Source organism: Agelaius tricolor, unplaced genomic scaffold (genome assembly GCF_023055355.1).
Source record: "Agelaius tricolor isolate 1412-34295 unplaced genomic scaffold, bAgeTri1.0.p SCAF_2, whole genome shotgun sequence".
In the NCBI taxonomy this organism is placed as follows: domain Eukaryota; kingdom Metazoa; phylum Chordata; class Aves; order Passeriformes; family Icteridae; genus Agelaius; species Agelaius tricolor.
The window spans coordinates 15,270,649-15,287,360 of NW_027269262.1; positions in this window are offsets into that span (position 1 = coordinate 15,270,649).

Consider the following 16,712-nt stretch of genomic DNA (forward strand, 5'->3'; position numbering starts at 1 on the left):
ACGCTTGCAAAAAATCTGCTTTTAAACCTGATTTTATTTTTTGGTCTCAATAACTCTTTTTATATTGAAAAACAGTTTCTTATTTACTTCTATAGCGTGCAACACCTGTAGTTGCCACAAAGAATCAAAAGGGACTTCTGCATGTCCTGCTTGCATGTCTTGCCTTCTTCAAGGAACATTTGAAGTACAGGCCTTTAGAGCCTTTCTGTCATGGTTTGACACTGGCACAATGCCAGTGCCCCCATGAAAATACCTTCTCCCTGGTTTCTGCTGTGAGATGTGACCAGGAATAAGCAAAGCAGGCTCCTACTTAGGGAAAAAGGAACCAGAACTTTATTAACTACTCTACAACTACAGATAAAATAAAACACACACATAGGGAAAATGAAAACTTCACAAATGCATTTCCTCCTCCCCCCACCAAATTTCCAACACAATACATTTGTTTCTCAAATCACCAACTCTCGGTCCAGCACCACCCTTCAAACAATCAATCCTCAGTTCATCAAGAGGAGAGGAGTCCTTCTTGTGCCATGGGCTTCCCCTGGAAACACAGTCGAAGCCTCGTGTGTTTCCGTGTCACTCATGGCACCGCCCGGAGTACATCTGCCGTGGTGACTTCTTCCTTTTCATGTCCAGTGCTCTCACCACTGAACATGGACCAGAGCTGCTTCTAGGGTTGTCTTTTAAGGATGCTCTGTCCCGATCCAAAAAAAAGGCACAGTCTCTCCTTTGGGACACCTGTCCCCACAATCTCTCCTTTGGGACACCTGTCCCCCCCATATTTTTCACCCCCTGGGGCCGAGGGGCATCAACACTGAACCCTCTTGGTTCTGAGGCCATTGCCTCCCCCTAGAATGCAGTCTCTGTGTCACAAGGAACTTGGGTCTGTCCATCTCTCTTCTGGGACACTTGTCCCCACAATCTCTCCTTTGGGACACCTGTCCCCCCCATATTTTTCACCCCCTGGGGCCGAGGGGCATCAACACTGAACCCTCTTGGTTCCGAGGCCGGCATCTCTCTTTTGGGACACCTGTCCCCACAATCTCTCCTTTGGGACACCTGTCCCCCCCATATTTTTCACCCCCTGGGGCCGAGGGGCATCAACACTGAACCCTCTTGGTTCTGAGGCCGTCATCTCTCTCTTTGGGACAGCTGTCCCCCCCATATTTTTCACCCCCTGGGGCCGAGGGGCATCAACACTGAACCCTCTTGGTTCTGAGGCCGTCATCTCTCTTCTGGGACACCTGTCCCCACAATCTCTCCTTTGGGACAGCTGTCCCCCCCATATTTTTCCACCCCCTGGGGCCGAGGGGCATCCACCCTGAACCCTCTTGGTTCTGTCCATGACTATACAAAAAGAGTCCAGCAAAAGCCACTCCATCATCTCTTCCCACTAGGATTCTCTCGCTTGCCCAGACCTCTCTCACACTGGCCCATTTCCTTTTTCATCTTCCACTCTATTTTCTAGGAAAGGTCAATGTTCTGTGAAGTTCTCATTTTCCAAAAAGGGGTTAAAAGCTCCTACAAGCGGCCGGCTGAACCCCCCCCTCTTCTCCGTCCCAGCCGTGCTGCCGGCACAGGCCCATGTTTATCAAGCTTCAAGGTTACAGTCTCAGGCAGCAGCTCTCTCTTTCTCTCTCTCTCTGTCTCTCGGGGGGGGCCTGCCCGATGCCTCCCGGTGTCTCTCTCTCTCTCTCTTTCTCTCTTCCACCCTTCCACCCCGGGGCTCAGGCCTACCTCTCTTGGCCACATGGCTTTCCCCTCCCCCTGCCCAGCCAGCAGCTGGGCCGGGGCACAGACCCGAACTCTTTCCCGCCGGAAACCCAAGAGGACCCTCCCAGGGGAGAGCCCTGCTTTTAACCCCGTGTTCTCAGAGGCGTGTCCATGTCCCAGTGGCCAAGTTAAATGCCAATATTAAAGCCTGAATATCCATTGGCCAAAAACACAGCATCCCAAAAAACACATTTCCTGTCAAACCACCACACTTTCAAAAAATGTACTTATTGTCAGATTGACTTGCATTGTTTAATTACTACAGGAAGACAGAATATCAGAATATCTGCTTTCTTGTTACTAGGACATAATTATAACTGGATATCTGCAAGGACTATGGCTTTGAAGGAGGCAAAAGTATAGAAGGCTACTCTATTCTACATTTGTTGGGATTGACAACCTGAATGATATTACAAGTTGTATATTCTGTATTGCACAGACTAACAGGACAAAAAACTATGCATGATGGTCTTAAGCTAAAGTGAAAAGGGCATTCCTGATGTACATTTTGGACTATCAAAAGATAGTTCTGCTATGCTAGTAGTGCCAAACTCATATTTTAATTGAGATTGATGTTAAACAAAGGGCTATTCAAAAGAAAAAAACTCCTGGCCTTGATCTGAACCCTTTACCAGGTATGAAAACTTGGAGGACTCCTGATCTCCTTGCCCAAAAGTACAGCCGTCACACTGGCAGGGTAGCTCAGACAAGAAGCACACATCCTGCCAGGTTGTTTTGGGAGTGGGCTGAAGGGCACCAGCAGCCACTGCCTTCTGGATGGGATACACTGCTTGCCAGCAGAGACATATGCTTGTGGTGATTGGCTCAAATCAAAACTGAGGGGTGACAGGCACTGGCGTGCCAGCAGGCAGTGTCATGAGCTGCCTTTGTGAATAAGAGCCAACATGTCCCTGCTGTCCTCTAATCTCAGTATAGGAATAGTACTGGTTCAAGATGTTTGCTGAGCCAGGAGTCAAGATTTTGGCCAATAAGCAATGTAACTTTTCTTCTCACATTGGCCCAAGCTATAAATCCTCATGTCATCTTTCAGGGAGAGAAAAAAAAAAAAGAAGAAAATAAATGTTTCATTCGTGTATTGAAAGCTTTTTATTATTTGTACTTTATTTATCTAAGAATACTTTTGAAGAATATGAATGCTTAAGTTGGCTGAATCTTTACATTTACTAATCTTATGCAGATTTTTGCTTTTTCATTCAGTTTCCTCACTACACAATTTTGTCAGTGCACAGATATTTAAAAGTGTCAGTTCTTTTCTCTTGCAATGTTGGGCTGTTTCAAACTGAATCTTCCGTATAAATAGGAGCTTGTAACAGAACTTTAACTAATGAGCACCAAACTTGCATGTCACTTCTAGAATGTGAAGAAACACAAAGAAGCTAAAAATGCTTTCCCTGGAAGCTAAAAATGACTACTCTTCCATGTCTGTTTCTAAGTAGCTAGTCACTGACAGAGCAGAAAAGGCTGGAGTATTGAATGCAGGGCAAGAGAGCTTACGACTTCTGAAGAGCTGTCACTTTTTTGTCCTTTTTAGCACAGAGAAAATTATTTCAGCTGTATCTCAAAAAATGTTTAAGAGGAAAAAAACAAAAACAACCACAGAATAAAAAATGCCTAAAGTAAACCAAATATCTAGGGACTACCTAGATTTAAAGTTCTTTAGCATCTGCAATGCAATCTGGTACACAGAGTAAATTTTACCAAATAAGAAGAAATTTCAAAATCTAAGACATTCACAAAATTCATTCCTGACAAAATAAAGATAAATAAGTTTGATAATTTAGCAGATCTGGATGTATTTTTTGTTTGTTTGTTTGGGTTTTTTTAACAGAAAAGAATATAAATGTTACAGAGCATAAATCAGAATGTTAATTTAGTTGTTTTCCACTGGATTCTCTTTCTCTCCTCCCCAATATTTTGCTAGTGGCTGTTTCTTAAGTGCAGTAAAAGTAGAAGTCTTACAAACACTTGGAGGTATGATCACTCATCCTAATATTTGAAATGAAAATAACTGACAGACATTTTTATAAAGTTTCCTAAGGAATAAATTACAGGAAAAGAAAAGTTCTTTGCAAAGGCAAAGGATGAAAAATAAATAGATAATAATTTTGTAATCCATTTGTTGGGTAAAAAGTAGAACTCTGTTGTAGTAAACCAGTTTGTTCATTAAATTTCAGATTAAAGGTTTGGAAGACATAATTTGATATCTTATGATAGTTTAAAAAATGTGATTGAACTCAGCAAACGCCATCAGCATGGAGAATGCCTTTTGTGACCAAGCAGTAGATCAATGAAAGCATAAATCAGAATAAAATAAAACCAACAATTTTAATCCACATGTTTTGCAAATGTGATACTAGAAACATTATGAAGAATGACACAGATACTGGAAACCTTGTAGATAAATATACAGAAGCTTCCTGAAATTATATTCATAGTGAGCTTTGTCACTAAAGCAAAAATGTCAAACTTTACTTCGGGCTTTACCAGACAACTTCACCTATTTGTTGTATGTTAAAAATCAATACAACAGTAGTCAACACAAACATGTATTTTTAAGGATAAACTTTAGAACAGATTACACATGTCCTAATATGATCAAAATTTCCTATCTGTCCCTGTATTGTCATTATTTGTCACTGCTGTAAAGCCCCAGAAATACTGCCGTAGTAGTAGTAGTACTTGTTGCCTATGCTAAATTGAAATATCCAAACCTGGAACCAGGGTGGATCACAAATGATGTCTGACTGAATTACCACTTACAAGCTATTTAATTTTTTTTAATGTAATCCAAAGGGAAAGTTTCTAGAAGTTCTCTGTGGGCTAGGGAATTGTTAATCAGTCACTAGATAACATTGAGCAATTTCTCAAATAGATACATTTTCTGGAATGCAGATTTCAAATGTGCTATGATTAGATTTGGCCAAATCAATCCATAAAAGAACTGTTCAAGTACAGGCATCCATGGTAGTGAAAGTCAGTTCCCAGTCTATCATCCCCCTTCTCTACATATGCTTATCCATATAGGTGTGCATGCCTTTCTTTTAATTCTGTGGGATACATTCTAGGATTTTTTTCTCAGCTTCATGCATCAAGAAAGAACTTGTCCTCCACCCTTTTTATCCTTTTGAAAAGGTGCTGAAAACTGGCATCACATAACTGCCCAAACCTGCTGTCTTTTAATTATATTACTCCTCAAATGAGCTTAACTCCAGCTTTTAGTAAACTAAACAAGCACTTCTAAATCCAGATTAAGGTTTGGCTCTGTACAGAGAGGAAAAACAAAGAATAAAAGTTGGTAAAAAAATGCAGAGACACACAAAATCAACAAAGAAAACTGTTCACACTGCATCCATTAATACATGCAGAGTACACATTGTGTACACACAGATACTCTTTGAAGTTGACTTGGCATGTTTCCTTAAATTTTGTCTTGTTTCCACTGTCTTGGTGAGGGAAAACTCAAACAGTGTTTTGTTCTTTTTTTGTTTGTACCTCTGCTAAAGTAAATTTGGAGAGCATAAACCTCACTGGAGTCCCACAGGTGCTAATCAGGTCTTCTAGAACTCTATTCTTATTAATTTCTATTCAGCTCTGATATTGTACACTGCTTAAATGAAAAGTTAGCCAGCAAAGTCAGCAATAGCATGCATCTTAAATCATGAGGGAAAATAATATCAGGTAAACAATTCTTTAGTATACTTATTAGAAGATTAAAAGTTTTGGGGATGAGTTCTGTAAAGTATTTAAAAAGAATTGTTTAGATGAAAGATGGAGAATAATAAGATTGCATTTCCCCATGTAAACAGGATGCAAAGCTTTCTCTTTTTTTCAGCATCTCCAGGACCTCTCAACATTTTGTGCACTTGTTGGTAGAATGAGAAGTGCCTGAAATTACTAGGCAGTTAAGCAGGTTTTCACACAATATTTGTATTCAAAGCTCAACTTTCTTTTTGCAAGACAAGAAGCAGCAGCATCAGAAGGTCAGTTGTCACAAACATTTCTTTTACAGTATCACCTAACAACTGTGGACCGTGACTTAAGTACATTTGAGACTGATCTCTTTGAGATACTGACATTTGTTAAAGTAAACCAAAGTTGATACATTTTGTCTGGCAGTGATAACACATCTTTGATTTAAAATTCAATGATTTCCAAAAGAAATTACAAAAGCATTTCTTACCTATCAAAAATATATCTTGATTACTAGTAAATAATTTGGCATGACAGTACTCACTAAAGTTAAACATTATTGCAATTAAATGTAAATTTACATTTGTAATAAAATATTAACTTTACCAACTATTTTCCCAATACTTTATTATTCCTTCCTAGTAACAGTCTTTATTTCTTTCTTTATACAGTGAAAATAAGCATGATATAAAAATAGCAATCACTTAAGAGCTTCAACATTTCAAAACTCTAAGCACTCAGGTATATCACATTCCCAACTTGTGGGTATCCTTTTAGACAAAGTATCTAAAAGAGCCTGAAGAGACCTACCAAGCAGTTTTAACTTGTGGGGTACCTATGCAGTCATATTGCTATTTTCTGTTTCTTCCTCTATAGATATTCTACTATGTCCTTTTCAAGTTTTTTTTTAATATCTCAGAATATTAGTTATACATCTGACAGATCCTCTTGTTGCCTGTTCTCATTGCAATGAAAAAAAGTAAACATAAAATTTTCTAATTATTAGAAAAATGAGAAAACATTAATTTATGATTGGAATACACAGTGAATAAAAGAAAATACTTATGATTTATATAATTCATGTAGTTTGCTAAGAGTGAGAACAAGGAATGTCCAAGCAAAGGTTGTATCTCTTTTCTGTGCTTGACTGCACAGAATGTAATTTTCCCTTATCACCTCAATGAAGTTAAAGCTGACATAGTGGTAAACTCTAACATGATGCTTTAGGGACAACAGGAAGGAAAATTCTAAAAGCAGTGCAAGAGAAGTAAATGTGAGTTTACACAACTCAAACTTGTGAAGTGAATTGAATAAACTTGTGAAGTGACTTGTGATTGATGTTACACACCACCAGAGTGAGCAAAAGAAAATGTAAGAAAAAAATGCTAAGATTTTTTCATAATATCTCATTTTCTTGAGCAAATCAAATGCCATAATCAGAAACTGTATTGACCGAGGAAAAAACATTTTTATCAGAGAATATATAAATTTTTTCATTAACCCACAGAATTTTAATTTTCAGAAAATTTGGGTGTGACTTTATATTGACTTTCTAATTTAATCCAAGTTCATAGAAATACAGGTCATAAACAATCCAGAAAGGTAATTCACTGCTCAAAGAGCTATGTAAGAAAAATAGAGATGAATTTCTCCTTTGCTTTGCATGTCAATGATCATTATTGTCAAATTTACACTACCTTCAAATTAATTGAGAGGAACATAATTTCAAAATCACTGAATTTTGCACCTCTTTGTACAGGGCAATGATTACAGTTTGTGAAACTGTTTTCTTTTATGAGATTTCTAAGATCCAACTCTTTGTTGTAGGTTCTTTCAATATATAAATATGCTGCCTTCTGTAAAAAATTACACTTAGCAACAAAACAGTCTGAGGAACAAATTTTGTTTGCAGTGTTATTCTGACAGCTTGGTCACAATAGAAACTAGAGGGGGTTTCAAGTCCCCAGGGAATGTCTTCTCTCACCTATGGAAAGTTGAAATACTAATGCATGTTCTCTCTGTAGTATAATCTTGACAGGAATTTCACTGAGAAAACAAGAGTTTTTTCTTCTACTGAGGTTCTTAACAAAACAAAGAGTGAAGATATATATTCCTATTCAAACAATAACTCTGAAAAACTATCCTACAGTTCTCCTTAAAAAAAAAAACCCAATCAACCAAAATAACAAACCCTCAAATCCTGTACAGTAGCATTTCTGAAAGGATGTGGCTTGGGTCTTCAATTGCTTGCTTCCTATTTACTCTTTCAAACCTATTTCAGATAGACAATCAGGTGCATAACCTATTTTTTTTTCATCAACCCATCTCTGGATGTGTATATGATTAAGAAAGCAAATTAGGAACTGAATGTCTAAAATGGCATTCAGTTCCTAATGAGTCTAAAATGGACCTTTGCTCTCCTTAAAGAAACCAGCTGAATGAATGGTATAAAGGCATTGGATCTATAATTCTGAGTCATCTGAAGAATTTGCATAGGACTAAGAAATCAGTACTGCCAGTGCAGTAATGATTTTAGTCTGTATTTGTGATTATTCTCCACAGAGCAAAATATTTGACTATAAATATATAAGAAAGATGGCTTGCAAAATACTTTTCTTTAATTGCTGTCATCAATGACATGTTTGCAAATATAATTATTTAAGGTCTTATCTAAGGAAGAAGTTGAACTTGACTTCAGAAAGCAGAAATTATCAAAGCATAGTTGATACTAGATTTTTATATATTCACATAAACCATACTTTTAAAAAGTGTAAATTTATTTTAAAATCTTGCTTGTGTGTAATTTTAATGAATGGATTTCAAATGATCATAAAATATTGAAAATTTCTGAATCCATCACCAAATTTACTTTCTTAACAGTAAAGCTTTCTCATTATTGATGATGATAACCTATTCCATACCTCAAATGCAGATAATCTGTTCCCTTTGTTTGAAAGACTATTCTACATATATGCCTCTATTTTAATTTCTGGTCTGAATTTGTAATTATGCTAAGACATGGAATATGATATTAGCACTATTCCTCCTCATAAATCCAAGTCAAAACCTAGTGAGACAAATGAGCAGCACTCAGAAGGCTCTGAAATATCCATAGGGAAGAGGCAAGCTCTCTTGTATGTAATGCTTTATTTATTTTTAAAGTGGTATAAATCAAATTAAAACAAAGAATAACTCGTAAAAATGTACCCTCAGTTACAATATAAAATATGTTATTAGGTGCTATGTGTGTTCTAAAGCTTGTAAAACAATTTGTTCTAAATCAATTTACTTGGTGGCAAATTATAAAATGAAGTAAATCTTAAGATCCTAAAAATTGTTTCATTGAGGTTTTTAAATTAGTGTAAGAAAAACAGAATGATTTGCCAATACACCTCTAGTAAAGGGCAAAATGCTTTATATTGGAAGAATCCAACAGTAGAGAGACAGGGCATTAGACATTAGGTGGAAAAAGGACACTAATGGATGAAGAACAAATTCCATCTGAGTTAGAGCCTCATCAATTAGTTCAACTAGGATGGATCAGGCATCATCCAGAAAAAATCCCAATGATAGAAGTAGGACAAATACTTGTTTCTAAAAATGATTGTTTCCCTCTGTCCTCTTAAGGGGAAGAAAAATAAATGAGTAGCTTGAACAGGTCTGCATAGAACAGGTTTCTTTGCAATTTGATATGCATTCTTATGTTTAAAGTTCAAATTAAAACCAATGTGCAGGAGATTAGATGATTGTTGGCAGATTTACTTGTATCAATAGAAAGTCTCAATGATTATTCAACAGCTGATTTATGAATGCCTAAGACTGAATAATTAGTAGGAATCTTTACTCCTCAATGCACTTGCATAAATAGGAAAAAAATCCTATCTTACTTCCTTATGAGAGCTTTTCCATTGACTAAATAATTTCTTGGAGATGTCATCCTTAATGCATCCTCTAAAATGTTATCCTCCCTGTGTTGTGCATTGCCAACTCTTGCAATATGCTTAGAAGTCCCACAGTGATGTAATTTTTTCCTTTTTAATATCAGCAACCGGACTCAAGGGAGGGGATACATGAGAATATTCAGTTACAGTTATTGGGGCAGGGGGGAGGAGTGAAGGAGTGAGACATGAAAGTTTTTTTTTTTTTGCTTGCAGAGCTGTTCAGAGAAACCCCCAAAATATCAATAGCATACACTCAAAAACATTGGAAAATATGTCAGTCAAAAAAAGGAACACAGACCCTTTATGCAAAAAATAACAATAAAACTGGCAACTTCACAACTCTGTGTGGATAAACACCTGATTTTTTTTACCAGTCTTGATAGACAGTGTAACAATGGATTTAGTGAGACTCATAAGAAAAGGGTTTTGTGGATTACCTGAGATACCTATGAGTTTGGAAAGTGAATCTTTCTTTTATTCAGGAGAAAGCATAAATTGCAATTTCTCTAAATATGATGCCTCAGACTCAGGTGGCCTCTTGCTGAGCCAGAATAAGCCTTCTGACACATTTTGGTGCGGAGGATGTGCTGCCCCTGCTGTGTGGCTGAATCATCCCTGTGACAAGGAGGCACAGAGTCCCCTCCGTGCCTCTGCAGAACAAGAGATGTGTGAGGGCCCAGGAGCGGCAGTGGCCACCAGTGCCAGACAAAATGGCCACTGCTGCACCCAGAGAGCAGCAGCACAGCACGGAGTCACCCTGTTCCAGCTCTACAAGGGGAGCAGACAGCAGCTCCACTAGGGAAGGGGTCAGGTCACTCAAGGAAAGTCTGCAGCCTACAGAGGAGCGTGGCCTGGGACAGCCCCTTAGCTCCAGCCCTGAGGAACCTCCCATCCTGTGGCACCTGGGTGCCCTGCTTCCATCTGGCTTCAAGATTTCTTCTGTCTCTGAAAGATGGTGCACAACTAGTTTGACTTGAAACTAGATGAGATTGACTTTCAGTGGAATCTCAGGTTGCTAAATAATTACTGAACTTTGGTTGTCAATAAAATTTGACGCAAGGTTTTGTGCAACAATTTTCCTACAGAGGAAGGATTGTCATGGAAATATTGAATCCTTGGATGCTACAGGCCAAGTTTTACCTTCATCCTCATTCATACCATTTCAAAAATGTATCAGTTACTCTACTGAGTGGGCAATTTTGCTCTGAGTTGTTCAGATAGCATACTTCAGATGATAGATACTTAACCATTCTTCCAATTAAGTTCTAGAAGGGAGTCAGACACTGTCCTTCCATCCTTTCATAAGCACTTAGAGACATAAAATCCATATGCCTTTCACTCACTCTAGTCTTGTACATCACAAGTTTTACACTTCTTTTTACAGTTCCTTTTATACCCAGAACAACCATTTCACTCTGTGTAAAAGCTTGTGGTGTACGTAATGGCAGGATAAACAATTAGAGACTGTGGATGACATATTGTACAAAGGAAGGGAAGAAGCACGGCCTCAATGACTGTGCAGACTAAAGGGAATAATAACAGAGGGAGTGCAGAGAAGAGAAATAAAGGAGGCAAAAACAAGTGCTGGATTTGTTTGGCAGTCTGTTTTCTAAATAGAGTGAACTGACAGAATAAATTGAAAACACAATATTTCCTTTTACTTACTTAAAGCCTGCCTAATGATAGAGAGGCTTACTGTGGCTTAAATTAGACATGTAAACCCAGCATCTCAAAAGTAACCATACACCCAATTTCCTGTGAAATAACTGTTAGATTTTAGTCTCCTTAAGCCTGAGTTCACAAACTGTGAAACAGGGAGAAAATATGAGGCATGAAAAATTTCAATGATCAGTGCTGCATCACTATGATAGTTAAGCTGAACATTTATGTTAATAGATAGTGAGTGTAGAGGGAGGTCTATATAGTCCCTTAAGGGAGCAACTAATACCGAGCTCAAATGGAATTGGCAGGGCTGAACAAAGGCCAGCCAAGGGGAGAAACCAATATGTCTGTCACAGTACATTCCTTCTAGGTCCATGACTTCCAGCATCCACATTTCTGGCAGGATAGGATCCACACAAGTTCATCATAGGAAATCCTGTTAGCAAAACGATAGGCTTGCTTTGCTTCAAGATTGCTTAATTCTTGTTTACAGTTAAATAAGTCCCAGGCTTGGCTACATTCCACTGAAGTGAGATCTAGATAAATAGTGTTATTTTTTACTTAAAAATATTTTATTTTCCCTGTGACAAGGAAAAAAAAACCACTCTATCCCTCTGATTTGAAAACATAGGAAGCAAGATAATTATTATAACATTATTAGAATAGGTCTGTAGCCTGGTTTCCTAAGAAAGTAGTTCTCCCTGAAATCCTTAGGACTTGTTGGTCAATTTTGACCATGTCTAACAGAGATGTAGATGATATGATTTGGTATCATAAAAGTAGAAAACTGCATAGAGAGACTTTTAATAAAGCCTTCAATGAATGGAAGAAAGATGAGTTAAACCAGCTGTTTCTGAGGGACCTTTTTAAAACACATATTTCAAGCATCACTGGTTCTAAATAAACAAACTCTTGACAAACTCTTTCTGTACCCTAGTTTCCATACAGGAATTGTCACTTATATTAAGCAGACTTGAGTCTTTTTAAACCTTAGAGATCAGCGTAGGAGAAAGCTCTTATAAATACCCAAACCACAGGAAAATTTTAATATAAGTTCATCCTTGTATGCACAACGAGGAATCTAACTACAGGACATGAATACTAAATGAATCATTCATAACTTCTGCTCAAATGGAATTACTTTTCTGGTTGTATCTTACTGATGTTTGGTAGTCCTCATCATGCCCTAAGCATTATAGAAAGCACTATGCAAACACAGAACAAAAATCTGTTCCCTTGCCAGAAAACTCACTACCCTGAATAAATGCCTTGCTTTGTCTGAAGGAAATAGGAAAGGGAGTGGGAGAAAGAATGCAAAAGGAGGAGGGGAAATGTTATACATTACTCTGTTTTTTTGCTGTTCTATAAATGATTTTTTTATCTTATTGTCTTTTAGCTGTTTTAAGGTGATAAATATATATCATTGCAATCAGTTGATTTTCACTTAGTTGTGCTATGACAACAATGATCAGTTCTTGACAGAACCTAATGTACAGCTTTTCTGATGTATAGAACTATAAAATTCAAAATTGACAAATTCATCTCTGGCAGAATTGTGTAAACTTCAACCACAATCCAAATATACTCATGTAAATAGTTGTTTTTAAATAGTCAAAAAAAAAAGCATTCCACTCTTAAAAAAGAAGACAATTAGGATTTTGACTGCTTCTTGTGTGAAACAAATTAATTTAGATTAAAATATAAAAATTTTAAAACAGCATTTAGAAGAACAAAATTTATTTAAGAAATTTACTTGTCCCTCTAAAGATGCCACTGAGTAAAGTGGCAAGAATTATCAGTGTTTAACCAAACACACACATTCATCCCATTAATTTTGAGAACAATTCCAGAGTCATATAAATAGGTTTTAAATTCACATCACATTGGAAGACATTAATTTTCATACACAGAGGAGGGAAAGCTAAAATTTCAGATTAAATAATTTTAATTATTTTATTTGTTCAAGTTAGCAGCCTCAAAGCTAGTGTCATTGTGACTTTGCTGTTTCTATCCATGTATTTTTTTGCAGAGCCCTAAAGAGATTTCAATTAATCATTCAGGCTCTGGCTACATTAAAGATAACATAGAAGTCTTTGAACCAAGAAGACAGTTGTAGTCCTTTAGGACAATTATAAAGCTCTGGAAGAAGAACTTTACATCTGGGAAAAATAAATCTCAGTGGGCAGGCAGAGATCTAGCTATGCAGTGTCTTTCTAGAGTTTATTAAAGAAATCCAAAATGTATGATTTCAATGGGGTATGACCTTCAATGGGAATGACCTTGAAATCACTCACCAACTTGTATTTGCCTCCCCATTGTTCCTTCTTCCATCAAAGCAGGTAAGAAGCAAAATCAAATAAAAAAAAGAATGGCAACAAATGAAGCAAAACATTTAGTCCTGCTCCTTGTCCTAGCCTCTGATAGAACTCTCTTTCTTAGCAGGAGAAAATGCAGGACCCTGGTCATTTTCCAATTATGTATATTATTATACACTGTGGTGAATGAATAGATATATACAAAAATTGATGGTCTAACCTCATTTTTTACCAAAAAACCTTTAAAATACTCTTTCTAAAAACTAAAATTGAATAGTTCGGATATTGCTTTGGAATGTTTTGGATGGTTTCAGGGTTTTTCTTAATATTTAAAAAAATAAATTCAAAGCATGAATTTGGGATGTCAGAACTCAGAATGGCAGTTTTTCTCTTATAGCACAAACTCCTAGAAAGTTATTCTGATTTTTAGGAGTAAGTAAAGGACTCAGAAAAATGTCGACAGGTGACTGAACATGATATTTTTCAAAGCTACTTCATTAGAGCTGTGTCAATAAAAATCACAATTTTTTCACTGAAGATTATTGATCCAAAACTCTATACCACCATTTCTGTGCTAATGAAACTGTGATACATACAACAATAAGTGGCAGTGAAATCCCAATAACTTTAGAGAAGCAGTGCTTCAAATTGACACTGGAACTGCTTTCCATTGTGTGGAAATGAATAAGCTGCTATGAAAATGCTCAAATGAAACTTACTGTAGAATATGATTTTTCTCTGTGTCTTTCATTTTCTGGTTAAAAAATACTGCTGCTAAAATAATTAAAATACAAAATTTACTTCAAACTTAATTTTGAAGCATAGACCAGAAGTTTTATAATTTAAAAGAAGTAATAAAAGAAAAAATTTCTGCCTAATTCCATGAATTCTGCTTCAGGACTAAACCAGTATCAGATAAGTTAGAAATGTGTACTGCTAAGGAAAAAATTCCAATGGTGTCTTAAATGACATTTTATTTATATTAATAATTTTAGTGGTATTATTTTTACAAATTGTTACAGTTGGGAGATTTTAGTAATTTCATCTTTTATATATAATCCTTCTCATTTAATGTTCAGAAAAAGAAGATTTTAGCCAGGTGCAAGTTAAATATTGAAATAAAAATTAAATTCTTTCCATGAAAATCCATGTTGTCCTATATTTAATTTCATGTTGAATGGGAATGAAAGCAAAATTTAGAACTTTTTGTTTTACAGAAAATATTTGTAACCCATTCCTTTACAAGCTAATGGAAATATTTTCCTTTTTACCTTTATAATTCAAAGTGCTACTGCACAGATGTTATTCCAGCAATTTTACAGAACGATTTTAGGTGAAACTGGTTCTCAAAAAATTTTTAATCAAATGAGAATTTTCCATGGGACCTTTATAAACACATATTTCAAGCATCACTGGTTCTATACAAAAGCTTGATAAAGCCCTTTCTGTACTCTATTTTCCATATGGGATTTGTCTCTTACATGAAGCAGAATCACAGATTTCTGTAGAGCTGTGTCATTTTGCATTAAGCAGCTCCTTCCTCGCAGCCATCACAAACATGTGCACACATACCCCTGCAGGTGAGAGTCTGCTTTGTAGGAGGTCTATTTCTAATGCAGAGATTCTGAGGGAGGCAGCACACACAACATCAATTTCATCTTAAGTTTCAGTTTGAAGGATTTTAAAGCCTGCATATTACATTAAAACTGTCAGAAAGTTGCTTCTTCTGGGCCCACAGGTGAGCTAGCAGGTATAGATAAGCAAATAGCAATGAGACATTAGTTCTGAGCACTTCTGTATGGTCCAAGATTATTCACTCTGATCACTCTGCTTTTTTTTGTATGATGCAGTTTCCTGCAGGGATTTTGAGATGCAGGTCAAAGTGAGAAAAATCTTTGAAGTATTCAATTTATATGGATGAACCACAGCCAACCAAAATGATTCTTTGACAAGCTGTGTGTAGAATTCATCCTGAAGTGTAAATCATTCCAGAGGGGAAGGATGGATAAACTACTAAATTTTCTTCTTGATATAAAAAATTCAGGGAAAAGGTAGAGAAACAACATTTTAATATAACATGCTCTATCCTTATTTCCTATAAAACTGGGTATCAACACCAAAACCCTGTAGTGGATCTCATAGAATCTACCCATCTATGAAAACAATAATTCCTTTTTATGGAAAAAAACAATGTGAGATCAGCAATGAAATGAAAAAAAATAACTCAGGGTAAATACATAAATTTGAAATGCACTCAAACTTTTTCAGCTTCAGCATCATTACTAACATAGGTAAAAACACCTAAAAAGTGACCTGTGGTAATCACACACATACCCAGAACATCCTTGGTTTTTTTTTTTTCCTTCTTAAACCAAGAATTTTTTCTGTCTTAATGCCACAGTAACATCCCTTCACTTACTTTATTAGCATTCCTGAACAGCACTGGGGACTACAGAATGCTGAAAAACTTAAAACACAAATTGGCCAGCAGTGCAGAGATGATTTATAACAGACTTTTAAACTATTTCCAGTAATTCAGCTTAATGGAAGAAAAAGGTATAGATATGCAGTCAGGAAGATAAGTGCTCCTGCTTCTTCTGTGGAATTGGAAACCAGAGAAGAGCTTGAATCAATATGTTTTATTAATCATGTAAGTATCAGAAAAAGGTATATTTTAATATATAGATTTAAACTTGTTTTTATATTTACATTTTCTTTAACTCAAGAAATTAATTAAAAGGGAAAAGTGATTGGTAGGAGATGGAGAAATGAGAGTTCAAAGAGCAATAATGAACTGTTGAGATCATCATTCAGAGATGCCACTGATACCAGATATGTTTTAATTAATTGCTTCCGTTTATGTGGTGACATCCAGTGTCTCATTGACATTAAATGGTGACTGATTATGATTAGATGCCATTCTTGCAAAAATCACCTTTAGGAACTGTTATTTTGCAGACTGATTCTAAGGTGTCAGTGCACCACTGTCTCACAGCTATATTTTATAAACAAAAGACAGTGCTTTCTGAAAATAGAAATTATTATCTCAAATTGAAATTGTTGCAGGTTGGGGGAAAGAGTCCCTATCTAGTGGAACAGAGAAATAATCTTTCTTTTTTTGCTGGTAACCAAAGCTTTGAGGAATTTACCTAAAATATCTAGTTCTGGATGCTTTTTTTTTTTTTTTTTTTTTTTTTTTTCTTTTTTTCTTTTTTTTAAATTAAGACTTCTGGGCTGATGTTGGAGTGCTTCTAATATCTTCTGTTCCATTCCAATGAGCAATGACTGAACAATGTCAACATTTTCT